At 42.7% G+C, this 14964-nt stretch overlaps 1 long non-coding RNA gene across 1 annotated transcript; it reads left to right on the top strand.

Moving 5' to 3' along the window:
- Positions 1-13038: 13038 nt before the first annotated feature.
- LOC119288666 lies at positions 13039-14566 on the top strand. Its single transcript, XR_005141245.1, has 3 exons — positions 13039-13413; positions 13497-13573; positions 13934-14566. It is a non-coding gene; the product is annotated as an uncharacterized LOC119288666 (long non-coding RNA).
- The last annotated feature ends 398 nt before the right edge of the window (positions 14567-14964 follow it).

Here is a 14964-nt window from a genome sequence, read left to right as displayed (position 1 = left end):
ACAACAATGCGAAGCAGCAAAAAAAATTGAAAGATACAGCAGCATCGCGAGGTCAGGAAAAGCGCTACAGCTACTTAATAGTAGCATGCGAGAGAAGAGTGCTACTGATATAGTTACTAGTAGTAGCACTGGGTTAGACCTCACGCTACTACTACCAGTTAGCTGTAGCATCGTACTAGTAGCGCCGCTACCCGCGCTACTGATAGCAGTAAAACCGTGCCACTACTAGGGTTTTCCCTAGTAGTGAATGGATCCACCCGGATCCCAAGGTATATAAAAGCCAATTTTAATTAGCAATGATTTATAATTTAGTAGTGATCACAAAGCAACATATATCATGTAATGACAAAGTCTAAATCTCTTCCTATGTATTGGCATGTCATACAAGAATAATTCATGTACATCAAGTAAAGGCCAATACATAGCATAAGTAGTTTCTTGCAATTTTATCATGTTGGAAACATAGAGAGGTGGAGATGTAGTTCCTCCCTCATAATAATTGCAAGTCGGAGCTGCAAACCACAAGTACAGGGAATCGCAACAGTTTTCGAGGGTAGAGTATTCAACACAAATTTATAGATTCGACACAAGTGGAGCCAAAGAATATTTGAAGGTATTAGCAGATGAGTTGTCAATTCAACCACACCTAAAGATTAATTATCTACAGCAAAGTGATCGACAACAAAGTAGTATGATAGTTTTGATAATAGTAGCAGCAGCAACGATAACGGTAATAGTGATAGCAGTAATTTTGTAGCAAGTGTAAAAGTGATGATAGTAGTAGTAATTTAGCAAGAACAATATAGGATAAATTCGTAGGTATTGGATCGGTGACTTGTTGGATGATATTCATCATGAGACAATTATAACCTAGGGCGATATGGCACTATCTCCAGTTCGTCAATATAATGTAGGCATGTATTCCGTAAATAGTCATACGTGCTTATGGAAAGAACATGCATGGCATCTTTTGTCCTACCTTCGTAGCAGGGTCCATATTGGAAACTAAGGGATATTAAGGCCTCCTTTTAATAGAGAACCAGAACAAAGCATTAAAACATAGTGAATACATGAACTCCTCACACTACGATCATCACCGGGAGTGGTCCCGGTTACTGTCACTCCAGGGTTGCCGGATCATAACACGTAGTAGGTGACTATAACTTGCAAGATCGGATCTAGAACATGTATATAATGGTGATAACATAAACGGTTCAGATCTGAAATCATGGCACCCGGGCCCAAAGTGACAAGCATTAAGAATGGCAAAGTCATAGCAACATCAATCTTAGAACATAGTGGATACTAGGGATCAAGCCCTAACAAAACTAACTCGATTGCATGACGTATCTCATCCAACTCCTCACTGAATAGCGAGCCTACGAAGGAATCACTCACTCCCGGTGGGGAGCATCATGGAATTGGCGATGGAGAAGGGTTGGTGATGACGAAGAACGAAGATCCCCCTCTGTGGAGCCCCAAACGGACTCCAGATCTAGCCCCCCAATGAAGAATAGGAGGTGACGACGGCTCCGTCTCGTGGATCATGATAATTCTTTCTCCCTGTTTTTTTTCTGGAAAAATAGGATTTTATAGCGTCGATTTCAGGGTCTGTGGGGCCACCAGGTGGGGACAACCCACCTGGGCGCGCCAGGAGAGGGGGCGTGCCCTAGTGGGTTGTGCCCACCTAGGTGCCCCTCTCCGATGGATTTTGGATCCAGAAATTCTTATTTATTTTATAAAAAAATGCTCGCTAATAAGTTTCATTCCATTCCGAGAACTTTTATTTCTGCTGAAAACAGCGTCAGTCCGGGGTTAGTTTCATTCAAATCATGCAAATTATAAACAAGAGGAAACGCGTTAGGAAAAGTAGATACGTTAGAGACATATCAACTCCCCCAAGCTTAAACCTTTGCTTGTCCTCAAGAAATTCTGTTGATAAACTGAAAGTGAGAACAAAAAAAAATTTACGAACTCTTTTGCTCTTGTTTGCATAAATAAGCTTAAACAACGCCCAGGTTTTTAGCCAACATTATAACTAACCATGTCGACAATAACTCTTAAAGATTATATTGACTGATATCAATGACATAATCAGCTAGCAAGCAATAATAAGGTATCTCAAACGGAAACATGTTGTCAAAACAACTATGATATAATATGACAATAGTGGTATCTCTCTAGCCCCTTCTAAGACCGCAAAACATAAATTCAGAGCACCTCCAAAGTTCAAGCAACGACTAAACATTGTAATTCATGGTAGAAAATATCCAGTCATGATGCACCCAACATTAGCTATACACAATGCATAAGTCATGACAGCTGTGATTTCAGGTTCTAGCGCTTGTTTTAGAAGGTGATGACACAACATAAAAGTAAATAGATAGTCCCTTCGTAGAGGGAAGTAGTGATTTGCAGAGGTGCCAGAGCTCAAGTTTTTAAAATAGAGGTAAATGATATTCTGAGACATGCACCCTTCTCATTTACTTCACGACCATCAGTTATCAATATCTTCCATGCTAAGCACGCTAGTGGCGGTTCCCAAGCGATAAAAGTGAAGGTTTTGGCTCCATTGGGAGTTTTTGTTTGATTATCTATAAGCTTTTTCTGTTCGCAGTTTGGGACTGGGCATCTCTATTACCGCCCTTTTCTCGTGCGATGGTGAGTGAATAAACACTCGACCTGAGAATAACCCGCTTAGCATGGAAGATACGGACCACCTCCTATCGTTCCATGAACAATCCAGGCACACAAAAAGGATATTTATTTAGAAGTTTTTAGAGGTGGCACATGAAAATTTACTTAGGATGGCATGATAATACTCCATATAGGTAGGTATGGTGGACTCATCTGGAATAACTTTGGGTTCAAGGTTTTTGATGTACAAGCAGAATTCCCACTTAGTACAGGCGAAGGCTAGCAATTAGATTGAGAAGTGGCAAGCTAGAGAGCAACAACGGTCATAAACATGCACTATGCATAAGTAACATTGGACACTACGATGAGTAGGATATGAACACCATGAACATAAATATCATAAAGGCTTTGTTGGATTTGATTCAACTACATGCATGAACATGTGCATATCATCATACTACATTCAGAGGAGGATACCATATCATCATACTACATCACAATCATTTTAACGCAATTTTGATATCCAAGATAAATCATTATCCACTCCTAACTGTTGGGGAATGTAGTAATTTCAAAAAAATTCCTACGCACACGCAAGATCATGGTGATGCATAGCAACGAGAGGGGAGAGTGTGATCTACGTACCCTAGTAGATCGACAACGGAAGCGTTTGGTTGATGTAGTCATACGTCTCCACGGCCCAACCGATCAAGCACCGAAACTACGGCACCTCCGAGTTCTAGCACACGTTCAGCTCGATGACGATCCCCGGACTCCGATCCAGCAAAGTGTCGGGGAAGAGTTCCGTCAGTACGACAGCGTGGTGACGATCTTGATGTACTACCGTCGCAGGGCTTCGCCTAAGCACCGCTACAATATTATCGAGGACTATGGTGGAGGGGGGCACCGCACACGGCTAAGAATATGATCACGCGGATCAACTTGTGTGTCTAGGGGTGCCCCCTGCCCCCGTATATAAAGGAGCAAGGGGAGGAGGCCGTCCGGCCGCTATAGGCGCGCCAGGAGGAGTCCTCCTCCTAGTAGGAGTAGGACCCCTACTAGGAGGGGGAAAGAAGTGGGGAGGGAGAGGGAAAGGGGGGAGCCGCCCCCTCTCCTAGTCCAATTCGGACCAAGGGGGAGGAGGCGCGCAGCCCACCTCTGGCTGCCCCTCTCTCTCCACTAAGGCCCATATGGCCCATTACTTCTCCCGGGGGGTTTCGGTAACCCTCCGGCTCTCCGGTTTTCTCCGAAATCACCCGGAACACTTCCGGTGTCCGAATATAGTCGTCCAATATATCAATCTTTATTTCTCGACCATTTCGAAACTCCTCGTCATGTCCGTGATCACATCCGGGACTCCGAACTAACTTCGGTACATCAAAACTCATAAACTCATAATATAACTATCATCGAAACCTTAAGCGTGCGGACCCTACGGGTTCGAGAACAATGTGGACATGACCAAGACATGTCTCCGGTCAATAACCAATAGCGGAACCTGGATGCTCATATTGGCTCCTACATATTCTACGAAGATCTTTATCGGTCAGACCGCAAAACAACATACGTTGTTCCTTTGTCATCGGTATGTTACTTGCCCGAGATTCGATCGTCGGTATCTCAATACCTAGTTCAATATCGTTACCGGCAAGTCTCTTTACTCGTTTCGTAATACATCATCTCGCAACTAACTCATTAGTTGCAATGCTTGCAACGCTTATGTGATGTGCATTACCGAGAGGGCCCAAAGATACCTCTCCGACAATCGGAGTGACAAATCCTAATATCGAAATACGCCAACCCAACATGTACCTTTGGAGACACCTGTAGAGCACCTTTACAATCACCCATTTACGTTGTGACGTTTGGTAGCACACAAAGTGTTCCTCCGGCAAACGGGAGTTGCATAATCTCATAGTCATAGGAACACATATAAGTCATGAAGAAAGTAATAGCAACATACTAAACGATCGGGTGCTAAGCTAATGGAATGGGTCATGTCAATCAGATCATTCACCTAATGATGTGATCTCGTTAATCAAATAACAACTCCTTGTTCATGGTTAGGAAACATAACCATCTTTGATTAACGAGCTAGTCAAGTAGAGGCATACTAGTGACACTTTGTTTGTCTATGTATTCACACATGTATTATGTTTCTGGTTAATACAATTCTAGCATGAATAATAAACATTTATCATGATATAAGGAAATAAAAAATAACTTTATTATTGCCTCTAGGGCATATTTCCTTCAGTCTCCCACTTGCACTAGAGTCAATAATCTAGATTACACAGTAATGATTCTAACACCCATAGAGCCTTGGTGCTGATCATGTTTTTCTCGTGGAAGAGGCTTAGTCAATGGGTCTGCAACATTCAGATCCGTATGTATCTTGCAAATCTCTATGTCTCCCACCTGGACTAGATCCCGGATTGAATTGAAGCGTCTCTTGATGTGCTTGGTTCTCTTGTGAAATCTGGATTCCTTTGCCAAGGCAATTGCACCAGTATTGTCACAAAAGATTTTCATTGGACCCGATGCACTAGGTATGACACCTAGATCGGATATGAACTCCTTCATCCAGACTCCTTCATTTGCTGCTTCCGAAGCAGCTATGTACTCCGCTTCACATGTAGATCCCGCTACAACGCTTTGTTTAGAACTGCACCAACTGACAGCTCCACCGTTTAATGTAAACACGTATCCGGTTTGCAATTTAGAATCGTCCGGATCAGTGTCAAAGCTTGCATCAACGTAACCTTTTACGATGAGCTCTTTGTCACCTCCATATATGAGAAACATATCCTTAGTCCTTTGCATGTATTTTAGGATGTTCTTGACCGCTGTCCAGTGATCCACTCCTGGATTACTTTGGTACCTCCCTGCCAGACTTATAGCAAGGCACACATCAGGTCTGGTACACAGCATTGCATACATGATAGAGCCTATGGCTGAAGCATAGGGAACATCTTTCATATTCTCTCTATCTTCTGCAGTGGTCGGGTATTGAGTCTTACTCAACTTCACACCTTGTAACACAGGCAAGAACCCTTTATTTGCTTGATCCATTTTGAACTTCTTCAAAACTTTGTCAAGGTATGTGGTTTGTGAAAGTCCAATTAAGCGTCTTGATCTATCTCTATAGATCTTAATGCCTAATATGTAAGCAGCTTCTCCGAGGTCTTTCATTGAAAAACTCTTATTGAAGTATCCCTTTATGCTATCCAGAAATTCTATATCATTTCCAATTAGTAATATGTCGTCCACATATAATATCAGAAATGCTACAGAGCTCCCACTCACTTTCTTGTAAATACAGGCTTCTTCAAAAGTCTGTATAAAACCAAAAGCTTTGATCACACTATCAAAGTGTTTATTCCAACTCCGAGAGGCTTGCACCAGTCCATAAATGGATCGCTGGAGCTTGCACACTTTGTTAGCTCCCTTTGGATCGACAAAACCTTCTGGTTGCATCATATACAACTCTTCTTCCAGAAATCCATTCAGGAATGCAGTTTTGACATCCATCTGCCAAATTTCATAATCATAAAATGCGGCAATTGCTAACATGATTCGGACAGACTTAAGCATCACTACGGGTGAGAAGGTATCATCGTAGTCAATCCCTTGAACTTGCCGAAAACCTTTTGCGACAAGTCGAGCTTTGTAGACAGTAATATTACCGTCAGCGTCAGTCTTATTCTTGAAGATCCATTTATTCTCAATTGCTTGCCGATCATCGGGCAAGTCAACCAAAGTCCATACTTTGTTCTCATACATGGATCCCATCTCAGATTTCATGGCTTCAAGCCATTTTGCGGAATCTGGGCTCACCATCGCTTCTTCATAGTTCGTGGGTTCATCATGATCTAGTAGCATGAATTCCAGAACAGGATTACCATACCACTCTGGCACGGATCTCACTCTGGTTGATCTACGAGGTTCAGTAGTATCTTGTTCTGAAGTTTCATGATCATCATCATTAGCTTCCTCACTAACTGGTGTAGGTGTCACTGAAACAGTTTTCTGTGATGCACTACTTTCCAATAAGGGAGCAGGTACAGTTACCTCGTCAAGTTCTACTTTCCTTGCACTCACTTCTTTCGAGAGAAACTCCTTCTCCAGAAAGTTTCTGAACTTAGCAACAAAAAGTCTTGCCTTCGGATCTGTGATAGAAGGTGTATCCAATAGTCTCCTTTGGATATCCTATGAAGACACATTTCTCCGATTTTGGTTCGAGCTTATCAGGTTGAAGCTTTTTCACATAAGCATCGCAGCCCCAAACTTTCAGAAACGACAACTTTGGTTTCTTGCCAAACCATAGTTCATAAGGCGTCGTCTCAACGGATTTTGATGGTTCCCTATTTAACGTGAATGCGGCCGTCTCTAGAGCGTGTCCCCAAAACGATAGCGGTAAATCAGTAAGAGACATCGTAGATCGCACCATATCTAGTAAAGTACGATTACGACGTTCGGACACACCATTACGCTGTGGTGTTCCGGGTGGCGTGAGTTGCGAAACTATTCCACAATTTTTCAAATGTACACCAAACTCGTAACTCAAATATTCTCCTCCGCGATCACATCGTAGAAACTTTATTTTCTTGTTACGATGATTTTCAACTTCACTCTGAAATTCTTTGAACTTTTCAAACGTTTCAGACTTATGTTTCATTAAGTAGATATACCCATATCTGCTTAAGTCATCTGTGAAGGTGAGAAAATAACGATATCCGCCACGAGCCTCAATATTCATCGGACCACATACATCTGTATGTATGATTTCCAATAAATCTGTTGCTCTCTCCATAGTACTGGAGAACGGTGTTTTAGTCATCTTGCCCATGAGGCACGGTTCGCAAGTACCAAGTGATTCATAATCAAGTGGTTCCAAAAGTCCATCAGTATGGAGTTTCTTCATGCGCTTTACACCGATATGACCTAAACGGCAGTGCCACAAATAAGTTGCACTATCATTATCAACTCTGCATCTTTTGGCTTCAGCACTATGAATATGTGTGTCACTACTATCGAGATTCAATAAAAATAGACCACTCTTTAAGGGTGCATGACCATAAAAGATATTACTCATATAAATAGAACAACCATTATTCTCAGATTTAAATGAATAACCGTCTCGCATCAAACAAGATCCAGATATAATGTTCATGCTTAACGCTGGCACCAAATAACAATTATTTAGGTCTAATATTAGTCCCGAAGGTAGATGTAGAGGTAGCGTGCCGACTGCGATCACATCGACTTTGGAACCGTTTCCCACGCGCATCGTCACCTCGTCCTTAGCCAATCTTCGCTTAATCCGTAGTCCCTATTTCGAGTTGCAAATTTAGCAACAGAACCAGTATCAAATACCCAGGTGCTACTGCGAGCATTAGTAAGGTATACATCAATAACATGTATATCACATATACCTTTGTTCACCTTGCCATCCTTCTTATCCGCCAAATACTTGGGGCAGTTCCGCTTCTAGTGACCAGTCTGCTTGCAGTAGAAGCACTCAGTTTCAGGCTTAGGTCCAGGTTTGGGTTTCTTCTCTTGAGTAGCAACTTGCCTACCGTTCTTTTTGAAGTTCCCTTTCTTCTTCCCTTTGCCCTTTTTCTTGAAACTAGTGGTCTTGTTGACCATCAACACTTGATGCTCCTTCTTGATTTCTACCTCTGCAGCTTTTAGCATTGCGAAGAGCTCGGGAATAGTCTTATTCATCCCTTGCATATTATAGTTCATCACAAAGCTCTTGTAGCTTGGTGGTAGTGATTGGAGAATTCTGTCAATGACGCAATCATCTGGAAGATTAACTCCCAATTGAATCAAGTGATTATTATACCCAGACATTTTGAGTATATGCTCACTGACAGAACTGTTCTCCTCCATCTTGCAGCTATAGAACTTATTGGAGACTTCATATCTCTCAATCCGAGCATTTGCTTGAAATATTAACTTCAACTCCTGGAACATCTCATATGCTCCATGACGTTCAAAACATCGTTGAAGTCCCGATTCTAAGCCGTAAAGCATGGCACACTGAACTATCGAGTAGTCATCAGCTTTGCTCTGCCAGACGTTCATAACATCTGGTGTTGCTCCAGCAGCAGGCCTGGCACCCAGTGGTGCTTCCAGGACGTAATTCTTCTGTGCAGCAATGAGGATAATCCTCAAGTTACGGACCCAGTCCGTGTAATTGCTACCATCATCTTTCAACTTTGCTTTCTCAAGGAACGCATTAAAATTCAACGGAACAACAGCACGAGCCAACTATCTACAATCAAGCATAAACAAGCAAAATACTATCAGGTACTAAGTTTCATGATAAATTTAGGTTCAATTAATTTACTTAAAGAACTCCCACTTAGATAGACATCCCTCTAATCCTCTAAGTGATTACGTGATCCAAATCAACTAAACCATGTCCGATCATCACGTGAGATGGAGTAGTTTCATTGGTGAACATCACTATGTTGATCATATCTACTATATGATTCACGCTCGACCTTTCGGTCTCCGTGTTCCGAGGCCATATCTGTATATGCTTGGCTCGTCAAGTATAACCTGAGTATTCCGCGTGTGCAACTGTTTTGCACCCGTTGTATTTGAATGTAGAGCCTATCACACCCGATCATCACATGGTGTCTCAGCACGAAGAACTTTCGCAATGGTGCATACTCAGGGAGAACACTTCTTGATAATTAGTGAGAGATCATCTTATAATGCTACCGTCAATCAAAGCAAGATAAGATGCATAAAAGATAAACATCACATGCAATCAATATAAGTGATATGATATGGCCATCATCATCTTGTGCTTGTAATCTCCATCGAAGCATCGTCGTGATCACCATCGTCACCGGCACGACACCTTGATCTCCATCATAGCGTCGTTGTCGTCATGCCAATCTTATGCTTCCACGACTATCGCGACCGCTTAGTGATAAAGTAAAGCATTACAGCGCGATTGCATTGCATCCAATAAAGCGACAACCATATGGCTCCTGCCAGTTGCCGATAACTCGGTTACAAAACATGATCATCTCATACAATAAAATTTAGCATCATGTCTTGACCATATCACATCACAACATGCCCTGCAAAAACAAGTTAGACGTCCTCTACTTTGTTGTTTCAAGTTTTACGTGGCTGCTACGGGCTTAAGCAAGAACCAATCTTACCTACGCATCAAAACCACAACGATAGTTTATCAAGTTGGTGTTGTTTTAACCTTCACAAGGACCGGGCGTAGCCACACTCGGTTCAACTAAAGTTGGAGAAACTGACACCCGCAAGCCACCTATGTGCAAAGCACGTCGGGAGAACCGGTCTCGCGTAAGCGTATGCGTAATGTCGGTCCGGGCCGCTTCGTCCAACAATACCGCCGAACCAATGTATGACATGCTGGTAAGCAGTATGACTTATATCGCCCACAACTCACTTGTGTTCTACTCGTGCAAATAACATCAACATATAAAACCTAGGCTCGGATGCCACTGTTGGGGAACGAAGTAATTTCAAAAAATTTCCTACGCACACGCAAGATCATGGTGATGCATAGCAACGAGAGGGGAGAGTGTGATCTACGTACCCTTGTAGATCGACAACGGAAGCGTTTGGTTGATGTAGTCGTACGTCTCCACGGCCTGACCGATCAAGCACCGAAACTAAAGTACCTCCGAGTTCTAGCACACGTTCAGCTCGATGACGATCCCCGGACTCCGATCCAGCAAAGTGTCGGGCAAGAGTTCCGTCAGCACGACGGCATGGTGACGATCTTGATGTACTACCATCGCAGGGCTTCGCCTAAGCACCGCTACAATATTATCGAGGACTATGGTGGAGGGGGGCACCGCACACGGCTAAGAATATGATCATGCGGATCAACTTGTGTGTCTAGGGGTGCCCCCTGCCCCCGTATATAAAGGAGCAAGGGGAGGAGGCCGGCCGGCCCCTATAGGCGTGCCAGGAGGAGTCCTCGTCCTAGTAGGAGTAGGACTCCTACTAGGAGGGGGAAAGAAGTGGGGAGGGAGAGGGAAAGGGGGGGAGCCGCCCCCTCTCCTAGTCCAATTCGGACCAGGGGGGAGGAGGCGCCCAGCCCACCTCTGGCTGCCCCTCTCTCTCCACTAAGGCCCATATGGCCCATTACTTCTCTCGGGGGGTTTCGGTAACCCTCCGGCTCTCCGGTTTTCTCCGAACACATCCGGTGTCCGAATATAGCCGTCCAATATATCAATCTTTATGTCTCGACCATTTCGAGACTCCTCGTCATGTCCATGATCACATCCGGGACTCCGAACTAACTTCGGTACATCAAAACTCATAAACTCATAATATAACTGTCGTCGAAACCTTAAGAGCGGACCCTACGGGTTCGAGAACAATGTAGACATGACCGAGACATGTCTCCGGTCAATAACCAATAGCGGAACCTGGATGCTCATATTGGCTCCTACATATTCTACGAAGATCTTTATCGGTCAGACCGCAAAACAACATACGTTGTTCCCTTTGTCATCGGTATGTTACTTGCCCGAGATTCGATCGTCGGTATCTCAATACCTAGTTCAATCTCGTTACCGGCAAGTCTCTTTACTCGTTTCGTAATACATCATCTCGCAACTAACTCATTAGTTGCAATGCTTGCAAGGCTTATGTGATGTGCATTACCGAGAGGGCCCATAGATACCTCTCCGACAATCGGAGTGACAAATCCTAATCTCGAAATACGCCAACCCAACATGTACCTTTGGAGACACCTGTAGAGCACCTTTATAATCACCCATTTACGTTGTGACGTTTGGTATCACACAAAGTGTTCCTCCGGCAAACGGGAGTTGCATAATCTCATAGTCATAGGAACACGTATAAGTCATGAAGAAAGCAATAGCAACATACTAAACGATCGGGTGCTAAGCTAATGGAATGGGTCATGTCAATCAGATCATTCACCTAATGATGTGATCTCGTTAATCAAATAACAACTCCTTGTTCATGGTTAGGAAACATAACCATCTTTGATTAACGAGCTCGTCAAGTAGAGGCATACTAGTGACACTCTGTTTGTCTATGTATTCACACATGTATTATGTTTCCGGTTAATACAATTCTAGCATGAATAATAAACATTTATCATGATATAAGGAAATAAAAAATAACTTTATTATTGCCTCTAGGGCATATTTCCTTCACTAGCTACTTATGCATGGCTTGAAAAACTATAATCTTTAATTGTCATTGCAAACATGTTTAATCATAATGGGCTAAATCATGGGTACTAGGTTAAACATATTTACACAAACAGAACAAGTCGAGTTCATACCAGTTTCTCTCGGCCACGGCTAGTTCATCGAATGTCGTCATTATTGCCTTTCACTTGCACGACCAAACGATATGAAAATGATGATAGTGCAAGAGTGACGTGTACTAAGCTGGAATCTGAAAACATTTTATTCAACAGGAGAAGACAAGGTAAAATGGGCTCTTTATTAGATCAACAGTTATTCATATGAGAGCCATTCAACATTTTCATCGTGGTCTTTTCCTCGGTACAACTCGAATATAAGGAAAATAAATTCAGAGAAACACACTCAAATATTTTTGGTGTTTTTGGTTTTCTTGAACAAGCAAATAAAAGGAAAAGGAAAAATGAGAAAAACTATTTACACACGAAAGCCCTCAACAAGCATAAGAAGAATATGAAAATCTTTTTGGGTTTTCTTTTTACTACTACAACTAAGCATGCGTAGAAAGTAAACTAACTACAACTTTTTTTTTGGTTTTTCTGATGGTTTTCAAACACATAAGAAGAAAGCAAGAAAAATAAAATTAAGCATGGATAATACAATGAAAAAGTGTGAACACTGACAAATGGAATAAATGGACATGAATGTAATGTTGGTGAGAAACACGTACTCCCCCAAGCTTAGGCTTTTGGCCTAACTTGGTAATCAGTCAGAACCCTGGATACTAGTTGGGGTACTGAGGAGCGGGCATCCACTGATCCCACTGTTGAGGCTCTTCCTCCTCTGTAGCAGCCTGAGCATTCTAGTAGGCGATGATGTACGCAGGCATAATCCTCTATCCACCCCTGGCAACAGGATCAAAGAAAGCAGGAGCAGGCAATGGAATAATATTACGAGTGATGACGCTGAACACCAGATTATATGGAACAAGGATGTTAGGGGATTCAATACACTACAAGGATACCCCTTACAAAGCATCACAAATTGGACAACATTTTGACTATACGTTGTAAGTTTAATTATAGATACGCATATAAATGGTGCAGCGTATGTGTTGCAGATTGACATACATATATGGATAAAAATAAACATAGGAAAGGAGAGAGAGTCGCGTGAGAAACAGAGTCTCCGATTCCCCGTCTCTCCCAAATCACCGCCACCAACCGTGAACCGTCTCGTCTCCCTCCTCCACCCCACCTCACCGCCGGCCCTTCCCCCAACCTCCCACCTCTAAACCCCAATGGCTACCGGATCCGCCGCACCCCCACCTACCCATCCCTCTGGCGTCCAATCTCACTCTTCACGCGGCTCCTCGTTGCGCCACCTACGGTTGCTAATTCAGGCGATGTTCGGCTAATCCTGCCACTATGAAGCACATCCCGAGGTCCTCTCGCACCGCGGCGCCCTCCCATCCGCTAGATCCGGTGCTTGCGGCCACCAAATCCCACCCTTGACCCTCCCCCCATGGCTAGGGTTTCGAGCTTCGGCTCCGGTGCCGGTGGCCATGTCATCCTCGTCTCATCCGGTGAGTGCATCCCCTCCTCTCCCCTTGCTTCGTCCTTTCTCTCTTCCCCTTCCTCTAATCTCCGCACTTGTCTTCTCCTGTAGACGTGCAGGGTGGAACGGCCACTGGATAGCCTTGCTGCTACTTGGGACGAAGCAGCCATGGAGCCTACTCCTCCTAGGTGAGTTGGTCCACTCCTCCTCTATGTTCCGGTTTGTGGCACATCAGGAGCCATTTTGGTTCTGGTGGTGTTAGGGTTTGCCACTGTTTGGGCTCAAGTGCCTGCTGCTGATGTCAATTTGGATATGTTTTGCTGCTAAAGTGTTAATTGATGCTTTGATTGAACTGCAAGGTTAACCCCACGTACTACCAGGCAGTGTGTTATCTAGTTCTCTATGTGCATCAATAAAATGCATTCACTATTCATGCTTCTTTAATTGGTTCATAAAAGCAGGAAAATGCACTTGAGAATCACTCTAATTGTTATGTGCCTCGAGACTTCAGATGCTGATTGTTGTAGTATTGACATTGATAACTGTAGGCGGTTCTGTAAGAGGAGTCATTGGAATCGTTTTTTCTGCTAGAGGAGCCAGTCCCGAATCAACATCAGAACATTTCGAAGTTATTCATTTGAGGTGATGTTTTCTTCTTCCATGCCTGCCTTTTCTGTAGTATATGTCCACATAAAGGAAACCAAAATGCAGTTTTCAAATACTGATATGTTATATTTTTATTCATCAACACCAAATAATTTACAGTGGTAACTATTCCAATATCTGTGCGAAATTTTGTGTGGTTAATTGTAGTAGAAGATGCTAATACCAGGAGAATTTTGTTTAGCAAAGATAGACGTACACATTCTAAATTCAGATAGTTAAGAAGGGTCCTAAGCCATAGAATGCAGAAGTAAGTTATCAAATACTCCCTCTATATCATAATATTTGTAGTTTGGGAATAGTTGCAAATCATGAATATTAAGAGCATCATATTAGCTTAGAGTGTACGTAGAGTACTTTTCAGATTAACGTGTTGGTGTTGTCTCTCTCAAAAAAAGGCTGACAGTTGATGCCAGCGATTTCTTCTTCTTTAGTGAATCATGTTTTTCTAAGTGAGTATTTAAAGGAAACCTCAAAGACTTTATATCTCTATGGATTTGATAACCTCACGCCACTGGCCAGGGTTGTTGGGCATAGGTTGTGTAACTGAATCTCTTTTGCTGCACGTTTGTATGCCTATTGCATGTGTAGTGAAATGTCGCCTAGTTACCAAAAAATATTCTTGTTTAAGCATTTATTTTCTTAAAATAATTCAATTTTATAGATTTCTTTGACAATATCTTCATTTAATCCATGTATATCACAATCGTTAAGTCAAAGTTATAGCTACACACACACAGACGCAACACACGCACATGCACACGCACACGTGCGCGCGCGCACACACACATTACTTAGATTGAATCATTTTCTAACCACAAGTTTGTGGTGAATTACTTATAATCTGGACGATATCCAGTGTTATATCTAGATGGTATACAGGGGCTAATACTTCATTTCAGAAATCACTATGGTT

This window comes from Triticum dicoccoides, chromosome 4A, assembly GCF_002162155.2.
Source record: "Triticum dicoccoides isolate Atlit2015 ecotype Zavitan chromosome 4A, WEW_v2.0, whole genome shotgun sequence".
Taxonomy (NCBI): domain Eukaryota; kingdom Viridiplantae; phylum Streptophyta; class Magnoliopsida; order Poales; family Poaceae; genus Triticum; species Triticum dicoccoides.
This window is presented reverse-complemented; position numbering and strand designations above follow the sequence as displayed.